Below are 14,698 nucleotides of genomic sequence, written 5' to 3'. Positions count from 1 at the left end.
GGGACCAACAGGGCTGATATGTTCTAGGGACCAACAGGGCTGATATGTTCTAGGGACCAACAGGGCTGATATGTTCTAGGGACCAACAGGGCTGATATGTTCTAGGGGCCAACAGGGCTGATATGTTCTAGGGACCAACAGGGCTGATATGTTCTAGGGACCAACAGGGCTGATATGTTCTAGGGGCCAACAGGGCTGATATGTTCTAGGGTCCAACAGGGCTGATATGTTCTAGGGGCCAACAGGGCTGATATGTTCTAGGGGCCAACAGGCTGATATGTTCTAGGGGCCAACAGGGCTGATATGTTCTAGGGACCAACAGGGCTGATATGTTCTAGGGACCAACAGGGCTGATATGTTCTAGGGACCAACAGGGCTGATATGTTCTAGGGACCAACAGGGCTGATATGTTCTAGGGGCCAACAGGGCTGATATGTTCTAGGGGCCAACAGGGCTGATATGTTCTAGGGTTCAAGTCCGGCCTCTGGCTTGGCCACTCAAGGACATTTAGAGACTTGTCCTGAAGTCACTCCTACATTGTCTTGGCCTTGTGCTTAGAGTCATTGTCCTGTTGACAGGTGAACCTTCACCTTGAATTTACCACAGGTGGACTCCAATCAAGTTGTAGAAACATCTCAAAGATGATCAATGGAAATGGAGCTACATTTCTAGTCTCATAGCAAAGGGTCTGAATACTTATTTAAATAAGGTTTTTCTGTTTTTAATCTTTAACAAACAAATTTCTAAAAAACAGTTTTTGCTTTTTCATAATGGGGTATTGTGATGTCATAATGGGGTATTGTGATGTCATTATGGGGTATTGTGATGTCATTATGGGGCATTGGGTGTAGATTGCTGAGGATTTTAAAAATAAATCAATTTTAGAATAAGGCTGTAACGTAATTGTTTTTCTCTAAAAAGTAAAGGAGTCTGAATACTTTCCAAAGACACTGTGTGACGTACTGATACAGGTATTTGGCCCCCCACCACAGCACCTTCTCATTTCACCTGCCACAGGTGAACCAAAAAGGGCCCCCGCACCTCCACCACCTCTCTGGTTGGCCTGAATGAGATGGACCACATCAAAAAGTGCTCCTGGTGTCCTCTCCAGCATCATCATTAAGACACCATGCATCATTAAGACACCATGCCCCTCTCTCTTTGACAGCTGTTCAAGATACTTATTCAGGATCGGTGTCCCATCCACGGGAAGGTTGAGCTAACGTAGGCTAATATGATTAGCATGAGGTTGTAAGTAACAAGAACATTTCCCAGGACATAGACATATCTGATGTTGGCAGAAAGCTTAAATTCTTGTTAATCTAACTGCACTGTCTAATTTACGGTAGCTATTACAGTGAAAGAATACCATGCAATTGTTTGAGGAGAGTGCACAGTTATTAACTTGAAAAGTTACTAATAAACCAATTAGGCACATTTGGGCAGTCTTGATACAAAATGTTGAACAGAAATACAATGGGTTAGAGGTCGACTGATTAATTAGGGCCGATTTCAAGTTTTCATAACAATCCGATTTTTTTTTTTATACCTTTATTTAATCTTTATTTAACTCGGCAAGTCAGTTAAGAACACATTCTTATTTTCAATGACGGCCTAGGAACAGTAGGTTAACTGCCTCGTTCAGGGGCAGAACGACAGATTTTCACCTTGTCAGCTCGGGGGATTCAATCTTGCAACCTAACAGTTAACTAGTCCAACGCTATAACCACCTACCTCTTGTTGCACTCCACGAGGAGACTGCCTGTTACGCGAATGCCGTAAGCCAAGGTAAGTTACTAGCTAGCATTAAACTTCTCTTATAAAAAACAATCAATCAATCATAATCACTAGTTAACTACACATGGTTGATGATATTACTAGTTTATCTAGCGTGTCCTGCGTTGCATATAATCTGACTGAGCATACAAGCACACAAGTATCTAAGTATCTGACTGAGCGGTGGTAGGCAGCAGCAGGCTCTTAAGCATTCATTCAAACAGCACTTTCGTGCTTTTTGCCAGCAGCTCTTCGTTGTGCGTCAAGCATTGCGCTGTTTATGACTTCAAACCTATCAACTCCCGAGATTAGGTTGGTGAAACTGATGTGAAATGGCTAGCTAGTTAGCGTGGTGCGCGCTAATAGCGTTTCAAACGTCACTCGCTCTGAGACTTGGAGTAGTTGTTTCCCTTGCTCTACATGGGTAACGCTGCTTCGAGGGTGGCTGTTGTTGTTGTGTTGCTGGTTCAAGCCCAGGTAGCGGCGAGGAGAGGGACGGAAGCTATACTGTTACACTGGCAATACTGAAGTGCCTATAAGAACATCCAATAGTCAAAGGTTAATGAGATACAAATGGTATAGAGGGAAATAGTCCTGTAATTCCTATAATAACTACAACCTAAAACTTCTTACCTGGGAATATTGAAGACTCATGTTAAAAGGAACCACCAGCTTTCATATGTTCTCATGTTCTGAGCAAGGAACTGAAACGTTAGCTTTCTTACATGGCACATATTGCACTTTTACTTTCTTCTCCAACTCTTTGTTTGTGCATCATTTAAACCAAATTGAACATGTTTCATTATTTATTTGAGGCTAAATTGATTTTATTGATGTATTATATTAAGTTAAAATAAGTGTTCATTCAGTACTGTTGTAATTGTCATTATTACAAATAAATAAAAAACAATAGTCCGATTAATCGGTATTTGCTTTATTTGGTCCTCCAATAATCGGTATCGGCGTTGAAAAATCATCATCGGTCGACCTCTACAATGGTTCATTGGATCAGCCTAAAACTTTGCACATACACAGCTGCCTTCTAGTGGCCAAAATCTAAATTGCAACTGGGCTGGAATAATACATTTTGGCTTGTCTCTTTTTTACATTTGTTTTTTTCTTTGTATTATCTTTTCCCAGATCTAATGTGTTATATTCTCCCACATTCCTTTCACATTTCCACAAACTTCAAAGTGTTTCCTTTCAAATGGTATCAAGAATATGCATATCCTTGCTTCGGGTCCTGAGCTACAAGCAGTTCGATTTGAGTGTCATTTTAGGAAAAAAGCGCCGGTTCCTTATTAACCTGTAACTGAGTAACTTAAGATGACCCTAAGAAGTTCCTCTGTCCAGTGTCTGTGTTCTTTTGTCCATCTTAATCTTTTATTTTTATTGGCCAGTCTGAGATTTGGCTTTTTCTTTGCAACTCTGCCTAGAAAAACATCCCGGAGTCGTCTCTTCACTGTTGACGTTGAGACTGGTGTTTTGTGGGTACTATTTAATGAAGCTGCCAGTTGAGGACTTGTGAGGCGCCTGTTTCTCAAACTAGACACTAATGTACTTGTCCTCTTGCTCAGTTGTGCACCGGGGCCTCCCAGTCCTCTTTCTATTTTGGCCAGTTTGTGCTGTTCTTTGAAGGGAGTAGTACACAGCGTTGTACGAGATCTTCAGTTTCTTGGCAATTTCTCACATGGAATAGCCTTCATATCTCAGAACAAGAATAGACTGACGAGTTACAGAATAAAGTTAATTGTTTTTGGCCATTTTGAGCCTGTAATTGAACCCACAAATGCTGACGCTCCAGATACTCAACTAGTCTAAAGAAGGCCAGTTTTATTGCTTCTTTAAATCAGGACAACAGTATTAAGCTGTGCTAACAATTGCAAAATGATAAACTTGGATTAGCTAACACAGGAGCAGGAACACAGGAGTGATGGTTGCTGATAATGGGCCTCTGTATGTCTATGTAGATATTCCATTAGAAATCAGCCGTTTCCAGCTACAACATTAACAATGTCTACACTGTATTTCTGATTAATTTGATGTCATTTTAATGGACAAAAAAAGTGTTTTTCTTTAAAAAACAAGGACATTTCTAAGTGACCCCAAACGTTTGAACGGTAGTGTACATTCTTACGTTGTGCCAATAAAGCAAACTGAATTTATTTATTTTTTAATTGAAAGAGACATGAAGAGAAAGAGTGGACTAACACGATGAGACTGAACCTAGAGCAGTGGTTCTCTCCCCACGTCCCAACAGTAGCCAACAGTGGGACCAATACCAAACTGACCTGGGATCAGTGTTACTAACAGAGTACAGATCAGATGAGACAGGAGAACAGGCATTAACTTTCCATAAACAAAATGGTTATTTCAATAACTAGATGGAAAACACATTTCATATTTCAACATTACCAATACAGACCAATCAATATTAACAAAATACATAGTTTGACACCAAAAGAGAGAGAGAGGACAAGAGATGAGCGAGCGAGACATTAATTCACAGTATGTAGAATCAACTGATGTTTAACTTGACATAGAGAGGAGGATGCGTCTGAGACCTGTGTATCAGGGACGGGGTGACGGTGTTTCCCACGAGGAGAAGGTGCTGATCTTTGGCCATCACAACCCCTGTCTGACACTTTGGATTATCTGGAAGATAGCTGAGAGAGAGAGAGACGGAGAGAGAGAGATGGGGAGAGAGAGACGGGGAGAGAGAAACGGGGAGAGAGAGAGACGGGGAGAGAGACGGGGAGAGAGAGAGACGGGGAGAGAGAGAGACGGGGAGAGAGAGACGGGGAGAGAGAGACGGAGAGAGAGAGACGGGGAGAGAGAGACGGGGAGAGAGACGGAAAGAGAGACGGGGAGAGAGAGACGGAGAGAGAGAGACGGGGAGAGAGAGAGACGGAGAGAGAGACGGAAAGAGAGACGGGGAGAGAGACGGGGAGAGAGAGAAGGAGAGAGAGAGACGGGGAGAGAGAGACGGAAAGAGAGACGGGGAGAGAGACGGGGAGAGAGACGGAGAGAGAGACGGGGAGACGGGGAGAGAGACGGAGAGAAAGACGGAAAGAGAGACGGAGAGAGAAACGGAGAGAGAGACGGAAAGAGAGACGGGGAGAGAGGGACGGAGAGAGAAACGGAAAGAGAGACGGGGAGAGAGAGAGACGGGGAGAGAGAGAGACGGGGAGAGAGACGGGGAGAGAGACGGAGAGAGAGACGGAGAGAGAGACGGGGAGAGAGAGTGGGAGAGCGAGACAGAAAGAGAGATGGGGAGAGAGACGGGGAGAGAGAGAGAGACGGGGAGAGAGAGAGACGGGGAGAGAGACGGGGAGGGGGAGACGGAAAGAGAGATGGGGAGAGCGAGACGGAAAGAGAGATGGGGAGAGAGAGAGACAGGGAGAGAGAGAGACGGAAAGAGAGACGGAAAGAGAGACGGAAATTGAGACGGAAAGAGAGAGACGGAGAGAGAGACGGGGAGAGAGACGGAGAGCGAGACGGAGAGAGAGACGGGGAGAGAGACGGAGAGAGAGACGGAGAGAGAGACGGAGAGAGAGACGGGGAGAGAGATGGATAGAGACGGAGAGAGAGAAGGGGAGAGAGAGAGAGAGAGAGAGAGACGGAAAGAGAGATGGGGAGAGACGGGGAGAGAGAGACGGGGAGAGAGATGGATAGAGACGGAGAGAGAGAAGGGGAGAGAGACGGAGAGAGAATGGGAGAGAGAGACGGGGAGAGAGAGACGGGGAGAGAGAGACGGGGAGAGAGAGAAGGGGAGAGAGAGAAGGGGAGAGAGATGGAGAGAGAGAGATGGAAAGAGACGGGGAGAGAGAGTGGGAGAGCGAGACGGAAAGAGAGACGGGGAGAGAGAGAGATGGGGAGAGAGGCGGGGAGAGAGAGAGAGACGGGGAGAGCGAGATGGAAAGAGACGGAAAGAGAGACGGAAATTGAAACGGAAAGAGAGAGACGTAGAGAGAGACGTGGAGAGAGACGGAGAGAGAGACGGGGAGAGAGACGGAGAGAGAGACGGGGAGAGAGACGGAGAGAGAGACGGAGAGAGAGACGGAGAGAGAGAGAGACGGAAAGAGAGACGGAAAGAGAGACGGAAAGAGAGACGGAAATTGAGACGGAAAGAGAGACGTAGAGAGAGACGTGGAGAGAGACGGAGAGAGAGACGGAGAGAGAGACGGCGAGAGAGACGGGGAGAGAGAGTGGGAGAGCGAGACGGAAAGAGAGACGGGGAGTGAGAGTCGGGGAGAGAGACGGGGAGAGAGAGAGAGAGACGGAAAGAGAGATGGGGAGAGACGGGGAGAGAGAGACGGGGAGAGAGACGGGGAGAGAGATGGAGAGAGAGACGGAAAGAGAGACGGGGAGAGAGATGGAGAGAGACGGAGAGAGAGAAGGGGAGAGAGACGGGGAGAGAGATGGAGAGAGAATGGGAGAGAGAGACGGGGAGAGAGAGAAGGGGAGAGAGACGGAGAGAGAGAGATGGAAAGAGACGGGGAGAGAGAGTGGGAGAGCGAGACGGAAAGAGAGACGGGGAGAGAGAGAGATGGGGAGAGAGGCGGGGAGAGAGAGAGAGACGGGGAGAGAGACGGGGAGAGCGAGATGGAAAGAGAGACGGGGAGGGGGATACGGAGAGGTAGACGGGGAGGGAGAGACAGAGAGAGAGAGACAGAGAGAGAGAGAGAGACGGGGAGAGAGAGACGGAGAGAGAGACGGGGAGAGTGATGGAGAGAGACGGAGAGAGAGAGACGGGGAGAGAGAGTGGGAGAGCGAGACGGAAAGAGAGACGGGGAGAAAGGCGGGGAGAGAGACGGGGAGAGAGAGAGACGGGGAGAGCGAGATGGAAAGAGAGACGGGGAGGGGGAGACGGAGAGAGAGACGGGGAGAGAGATGAAGAGAGAGAGACAGCTGCATGTGAGCTCCTGCATTGTTCAGCATGTTTTTAAAAAATATAGAGATTTAGAGTTAGATCATCTTGGATTTTTCGGCAAGAACATATACAGTATACTACCCTCCACAACATAATCTTCATTCCAAAAAACAAAACTTCAAACAAAACTACTACCAAAGAATCTTATTTCCAAGCTATACAGCAAATGCTTTGACAAACAAACAACAGAAACCTGAAAACACCATCCAACCTGGAACTGAAATCACCATCCAACCTGGAACATGAAAACACCATCCAACCTGGATCCTGAAAACACCATCCAACCTGGATCCTGAAATCACCATCCAACCTGGATCCTGAAAACACCATCTACCTTGGAACCTGAAAACACCATCCAACCTGGAACCTGAAAACACCATCCAACCTGGATCCTGAAAACACCATCTACCTTGGAACCTGAAAACACCATCCAACCTGGAACTGAAAACACCATCAAACCTGAAACCTGAAATCACCATCCAACCTGAAATCACCATCCAAACTGGAACCTGAAATCAAAATCCAACCTGGAACTGAAAACACCATCCAACCTGGAACCTGAAAACACCATCCAACCTGAAATCACCATCCAACCTGGAACCTAAAATCACCATCCAAACTGGAACTGAAAACACCATCCAACCTGGAACCTGAAAACACCGTCCAACCTGGAACCTGAAAACACCATCCAACCTGGAACCTGAAAACACCATCCAACCTGGAACTTGGAAACACCATCTAACCTGGAACCTGAAATCACCATCCAACCTGAAATCACCATCCAACCTGGAACTGAAAACACCATCCAACCTGAAATCACCATCCAACCTGGAACCTGAAATCACTTATCCAACCTGGAACTGAAAACACCATCCAACCTGGAACCTGAAATCACCATTCAACCTGGAACTGAAAACACCATCCAACCTGGATCCTGAAATCACCATCCAACCTGGAACTGAAAACACCATCCAATCTGGAACCTGAAAACACCATCCAACCTGGAACTGAAAAAACCATCCAACTTGGAACTGAAAACACCATCTAACCTGGAACCTGAAATCACCATCTAACCTGGAACCTGAAATCACCATCCAACCTGGAACTGAAAACACCATCCAACTTGGAACTGAAAACACCATCCAACCTGGAACTGAAAACACCATCCACCATGGAACTGAAAACACCACCCAACCTGGAACATGAAAACACCATCCAACCTGGAACCTGAAAACACCATCCAACCTGGATCCTGAAAACACCATCCAACCTGAAATCACCATCCAACCTGGAACCTGAAATCACTTATCCAACCTGGAACTGAAAACACCATCCAACCTGAAATCAACATCCAACCTGGAACCTGAAATCAACATCCCAACCTGGAACTGAAAACACCATCCAACCTGGAACTGAAATCACCATCCAACCTGGAACTGAAAACACCATCCAACCTGGAACTGAAAACACCATCCAACCTGGAACTGAAAACACCATCCAACCTGTAACTGAAAACACCATCCAACCTGTAACTGAAATCACCATCCAACCTGGAACCTGAAAACACCATCCAACCTGGAACTGAAAACACCATCCAACCTGGAACCTGAAAACATCATCCAACCTGGAACCTGAAAACATCATCCAACCTGGAACCTAAAAACACCATCCAACCTGGAACCTGAAAACACCATCCAACCTGGAACCTGAAATCACCATCCAACCTGGAACTGAAAACACCATCGGAACTGAAAACACCATCCAACCTGGAACTGAAATCAACATCCAACCTGGAACTGAAAACACCATATAACCTGGAACCTGAAAACACCATCCAACCTGGAACCTGAAATCACCATCCAACCTGGAACCTGAAATCACCATCCAATCTGGAACTGAAAACACCATCCAACCTGAAATCAACATCCAACCTGGAACCTGAAATCAACATCCAACCTGGAACTGAAAACACCATCCAACCTGGAACCTGAAAACACCATCCAACCTGGAACTGAAAACACCATCCAATCTGGAACCTGAAAACACCATCCAACCTGGAACTGAAAACACCATCCAACTTGAAACTGAAAACACCATCTAACCTGGATCCTGAAAACACCATCCAACCTGGAACCTGAAAACACCATCCAACCTGGATCCTGAAAACACCATCCAACCTGAAATCACCATCCAACCTGGAACCTGAAATCACTTATCCAACCTGGAACTGAAAACACCATCCAACCTGGAACTGAAATCACCATCCAACCTGGAACTGAAATCACCATCCAACCTGGAACTGAAAACACCATCCAACCTGGAACTGAAAACACCATCCAACCTGGAACTGAAATCACCATCCAACCTGGAACCTGAAAACATCATCCAACCTGGAACCTAAAAACACCATCCAACCTGGAACCTAAAAACACCATCCAACCTGGAACCTGAAAACACCATCCAACCTGGAACCTGAAATCACCATCCAACCTGGAACTGAAAACACCATCCAACCTGAAATCAACATCCAACCTGGAACTGAAATCAACATCCAACCTGGAACTGAAAACACCATCTAACCTGGAACCTGAAAACACCATCCAACCTGGAACCTGAAATCACCATCCAACCTGGAACCTGAAATCACCATCCAACCTGGAACTGAAAACACCATCCAACCTGAAATCAACATCCAACCTGGAACCTGAAATCAACATCCAACCTGGAACTGAAAACACCATCCAACCTGGAACCTGAAAACACCATCCAACCTGGAACTGAAAACACCATCCAACCTGGAACCTGAAAACACCATCCAACCTGGATCCTGAAAACACCATCCAACCTGAAATCACCATCCAACCTGGAACCTGAAATCACCATCTAACCTGGAACTGAAAACACCATCCAACCTGAAATCACCATCCAACCTGGAACCTGAAATTACTTATCCAACCTGGAACTGAAAACACCATCCAACCTGGAACTGAAATCAACATCCAACCTGGAACTGAAATCACCATCCAACCTGGAACTGAAAACACCATCCAACCTGAAATCACCATCCAACCTGGAACCTGAAATCAACATCCAACCTGGAACTGAAAACACCATCCAACCTGGAACTGAAATCACCATCCAACCTGGAACTGAAAACACCATCCAACCTGGAACTGAAAACACCATCCAACCTGGAACTGAAAACACCATCCAACCTGGAACCTGAAAACATCATCCAACCTGGAACCTAAAAACACCATCCAACCTGGAACCTAAAAACACCATCCAACCTGGAACCTGAAAACACCATCCAACCTGGAACCTGAAATCACCATCCAACCTGGAACTGAAAACACCATCCAACCTGAAATCAACATCCAACCTGGAACTGAAATCAACATCCAACCTGGAACTGAAAACACCATCTAACCTGGAACCTGAAAACACCATCCAACCTGGAACCTGAAATCACCATCCAACCTGGAACCTGAAATCACCATCCAACCTGGAACCTGAAAACACCATCCAACCTGGAACCTGAAATCACCATCCAACCTGGAACTGAAAACACCATCCAACCTGAAATCAACATCCAACCTGGAACTGAAATCAACCTCCAACCTGGAACTGAAAACACCATCTAACCTGGAACCTGAAAACACCATCCAACCTGGAACCTGAAATCACCATCCAACCTGGAACCTGAAATCACCATCCAACCTGGAACTGAAAACACCATCCAACCTGAAATCAACATCCAACCTGGAACCTGAAATCAACATCCAACCTGGAACTGAAAACACCATCCAACCTGGAACCTGAAATCACCATCCAACCTGGAACTGAAAACACCATCCAACCTGGAACTGAAAACACCATCCAATCTGGAACCTGAAAACACCATCCAACCTGGAACTGAAAACACCATCCAACTTGGAACTGAAAACACCATCTAACCTGGAACCTGAAAACACCATCCAACCTGGAACCTGAAATCACCATCCAACCTGGAACCTGAAATCACCATCCAACCTGGAACTGAAAACACCATCCAACCTGGAACTGAAAACACCATCCAACCTGGAACTGAGTAGACAAAGACAACAGGACAACAACACCTGAGTCACTGCCTGTTCACCCCACTATCATCCAGAAGGCGAGGTCAGTACAGGTGCGACAGTACAGGTGAGAGACTGAAAAACAGCTTCTATCTCAAGGCCATCAGACTGTTAAACAGCCATCACTAACATTGAGTGGCTGCTGTCAACACACTGACTCAACTCCAGCCACTTTAATAATGGAAAAATGTATGTAATAAATATATCACTAGTCACTTTAAACAATGACACTTTATATAATGTTTAGATACCCTACATTACTCATCTCATATGCATATACTGTACTCTATATCATCTACTGCATCTTGTCTATGCCGTTCGGCCATCGCTCATTCATATATTTTTATGTACATATTCTTATTCATTCCTTTACACTGTGTGTATAAGGTAGTTGTTGTGAAATTGTTAGGTTAGATTACTCGTTGGTTATTACTGCATTGTCGGAACTAGAAGTACAAGCATTTCGCTACACTCACATTAACATCTGCTAACCATGTGTATGTGACAAATAAAATGTGATTTGATTTGAGTGAGTCATGTTTAATCTGAAGCTACTTTTAAAGTCAAGAAGAAAAAATATATTAGAATGATATATTTTACTTGATATTTAATTTATATTTATTAATTTCACCTTTATTTAAGGACTGAATGCTAAATTCAGGCTACCAAGCTGGCTAGGACAGAACAGATCCAACAGCAACTTCAATTAGCACTGAGGTGTGAAGTGAGAGGTGTCAAAGCCCTTGAGCCCAACATAGGCAGGAGAGTTTGACAGCCGACCCCACCCCCCCACCCAAATGCAGAGGCCTTTGAAGCCCCCCCCTCTGTGCAGAGGTCATTACAATACAGTACCCTCTAGATGTAAAAACAACCCATTAGAGAGCCCCCTCCCTGTCAGCCACCCTGATAGCCCTCCTGACCCCCCCCCCCCCCCCCCGTCAGTCACCCTGATAGCCCTCCTGACCCCCCCCACCGTCAGTCACCCTGATAGCCCTCCTGACCCCCCCCCCTGTCAGTCACCCTGATAGCCCTCCTGACCCCCCCCCCCCCCCGTCAGCCACCCTGATAGCCCTCCTGACCCCCCCCCCTGTCAGTCACCCTGATAGCCCTCCTGACCCCCCCCCCTCCCTGTCAGCCACCCTGATAGCCCTCCTGACCCCCCTCTCCCTGTCAGCCACCCTGATAGCCCTCCTGACCCCCCTCTCCCTGTCAGCCACCATGACACCCCCCCCCCCTCCCTGTCAGCCACCCTGATAGCCCTCCTGACCCCCCCCCCCCCTCCCTGTCAGCCACCCTGATAGCCCTCCTGACCCCCCTCTCCCTGTCAGCCACCATGACACCCCCCCCCCCCCCCCTCCCTGTCAGCCACCCTGATAGCCCTCCTGACCCCCCCCCCCTCCCTATCAGCCACCCTGATAGCCCTCCTGACCCCCCCCCTCACTGTCAGCCCTCCTGACATCCCCCCCCCTCCCTGATAGCCCTCCTGACCCCCCCCTCCCTGTCAGCCACCCTGATAGCCCTCCTGACCCCCCTCTCCCTGTCAGCCACCCTGATAGCTCTCCTGACACCCCCCCCCCCCCACCCTGATAGCCCTCCTGACCCCCCCCCACACCCACTGAGGACAAACACGAGCCACAGATGGTTCTCCTCATGGACTCAAACAGGAAATATATACAAGAAAATAAACTTTTCCCCCAAACACACAGTGTCTGAACTCTGGTGTCCAAACACCCAGCGTGCCCTTCTGTCTGACCAACTAGGGTCACCCAGCGTGCCCTTCTGTCTGACCAACTAGGGTCACCCAGCGCACCCTAGACCTTCTGTCTGACCAACTAGGGTCACCCAGCGCACCCTAGACCTTCTGTCTGACCAACTAGGGTCACCCAGCGCACCCTAGACCTTCTGTCTGACCAACTAGGGTCACCCAGCGCACCCTAGACCTTCTGTCTGACCAACTAGGGTCACCCAGCGCACCCTAGACCTTCTGTCTGAGGATCAACTAGGGTCACCCAGCGCACCCTAGACCTTCTGTCTGACCAACTAGGGTCACCCAGCGCACCCTAGACCTTCTGTCTGACCAACTAGGGTCACCCAGCGCACCCTAGACCTTCTGTCTGAGGATCAACTAGGGTCACCCAGCCACATAATAATTCACACAGGCACAAACGACCTGAGAGCACAGCAGGAAAGGGTGACCACAGCACTGAAGGGAGAGATTGAAAAAGCTTCTTCTACTTTCCCCAACGCACAAGTGGTTATCTCCACCCTGCTACCACGAATGACCTGCTACCATACAGCGGGTAAACGCAAGTAATTCCAGTGACCGTGCCTCAAAACCTAATGTTTTCCTGGGGCTGACCTGGGCTGGCTTGTGGTCTAGATAACATCAGAAATGAAATGCTGAAAAACAGCACACCTGAGTTGCAAAATGCTGTGTTTAAACTGTTCAACATGGTTTTAACTTCTGTCTGCTTCCCAGACAAATCAGACCCCAATAATTACAGGGGAATTTGCATAAACAGCGACTTGGGAAAGGTTTTCTGTAGCATTTTGAATTCAAGAATTCAAACCTTTCTTCAAGAAAAAAATGGAATAAGTAAATTGTCTTTCTCCCTAACCATCACAATACTGATCATATTACACACACTAATTAATGAACACGTCCACCCCAAAAAAGAGAGGGCAACATCTTTGCTTGCGGGTCCTCCCGACTGGCGCAGTAGCTGTGCCACTAGAGATCCTGGTTCGAATCCAGGCTCTGTCACAGCCGGCCGTGACCGGGAGGCCCATGGGGCGGCGCACAATTGGCCCAGTATTGTCTGGGTTAAGGGAGGGTTTGGCCGGCAGGGCTGTTCTTGTCCCATAGCCCACTAGCGACTCCTGAGGCATGCTGGGCGCAGTGCACGCTGTTTCCTCCGACACATTGGTGCAGCTGGCTTCCGGGTTGGATGGGCATTGTGTCAAGAAGCAGTGTTCATGGCTCTCGACCCTCGAACACAAATATAAATTCACCTTGAACAAAACCATAATTGAACACACACAAAAAATGACTCCTACCTTGGTCTGACCATATCTGCATCGGGAAACTTTAATAAGGCAGTCAAAGAAACAGCCGGCAGAGCGTTGAACGCAATACAAATTAAATTATTCCAAATCAACATCCCAGTTAGAATTAGAACCAAAATATTTGACAGTGTAATCCTCTTTATGAAAGTGAGGTTTGGGGGGCCACTCAAACTGGACGGTAAAATGTGGGACAAATATCCAATTCAAGCCCTTACATGGAAAATTCTACAAGTCCAGAGAAATACACCTAACGCAGGGCAGAATTGGGCCGCTTTCCAGTGGTAATGAAAATTCAGAAAAGATCATTAAAATTTTGGCTACATCTAAATTCAAGTCCAAATTCAAGTCTGCAATTTAAACTACTTCAAACCCAAGAGCTGAGCCCAGAAACGAGCCCTCTCAGTCAGCTGGTGTTGGACCTCACCAACCAAGCTGACACCAGCACTGCTTCAAAAGAAAGAATTCCAATAAGCAAAATCATGAACCAATCAAAGGACTCATATTTACAATACTGGAAAAACGAAACAAAATCCCAAAGCCGACTAAATTGCTATCTGACCCTAAACAGAGAATATGAATTGGCTGATTATCTCTACTCTGTCAGAGATACGAAGCAGAGACAGATCCTTACCAAGTACAGGCTGAGTGACCCCCGATTGGCAATAGAAACCGGCAGACATAAAACGACATGGCTACCCAAAGAGGAGCGTGTCACTGTACGACAGGGGAGGTAGAAACAGAGATACAGAGACAGAGACACACACATAGAGAGAGAGAGAGAGAGAGAGAGAGAGAGAGAGAGAGA

General features: G+C 47.0%; 1 long non-coding RNA gene across 1 annotated transcript in view; it reads right to left on the bottom strand.

The window, feature by feature from the left end:
* Positions 1 to 3,959: 3,959 nt before the first annotated feature.
* LOC139379530 (uncharacterized) overlaps positions 3,960 to 14,698 on the bottom strand; it is a 32,329-nt gene continuing 21,590 nt past the window's right edge. Inside the window, exon 3 of the long non-coding RNA XR_011628393.1 lies at positions 3,960 to 4,442. This is a non-coding gene — a long non-coding RNA (uncharacterized lncRNA). The remainder of the gene's footprint in view (positions 4,443 to 14,698) is intronic.

Source organism: Oncorhynchus clarkii, chromosome 21 (assembly GCF_045791955.1).
Source record: "Oncorhynchus clarkii lewisi isolate Uvic-CL-2024 chromosome 21, UVic_Ocla_1.0, whole genome shotgun sequence".
Lineage (NCBI taxonomy): Eukaryota > Metazoa > Chordata > Actinopteri > Salmoniformes > Salmonidae > Oncorhynchus > Oncorhynchus clarkii.
Note: the sequence above shows the minus strand (reverse complement) of the source record. Positions and strands in the feature narration are given on the sequence as shown.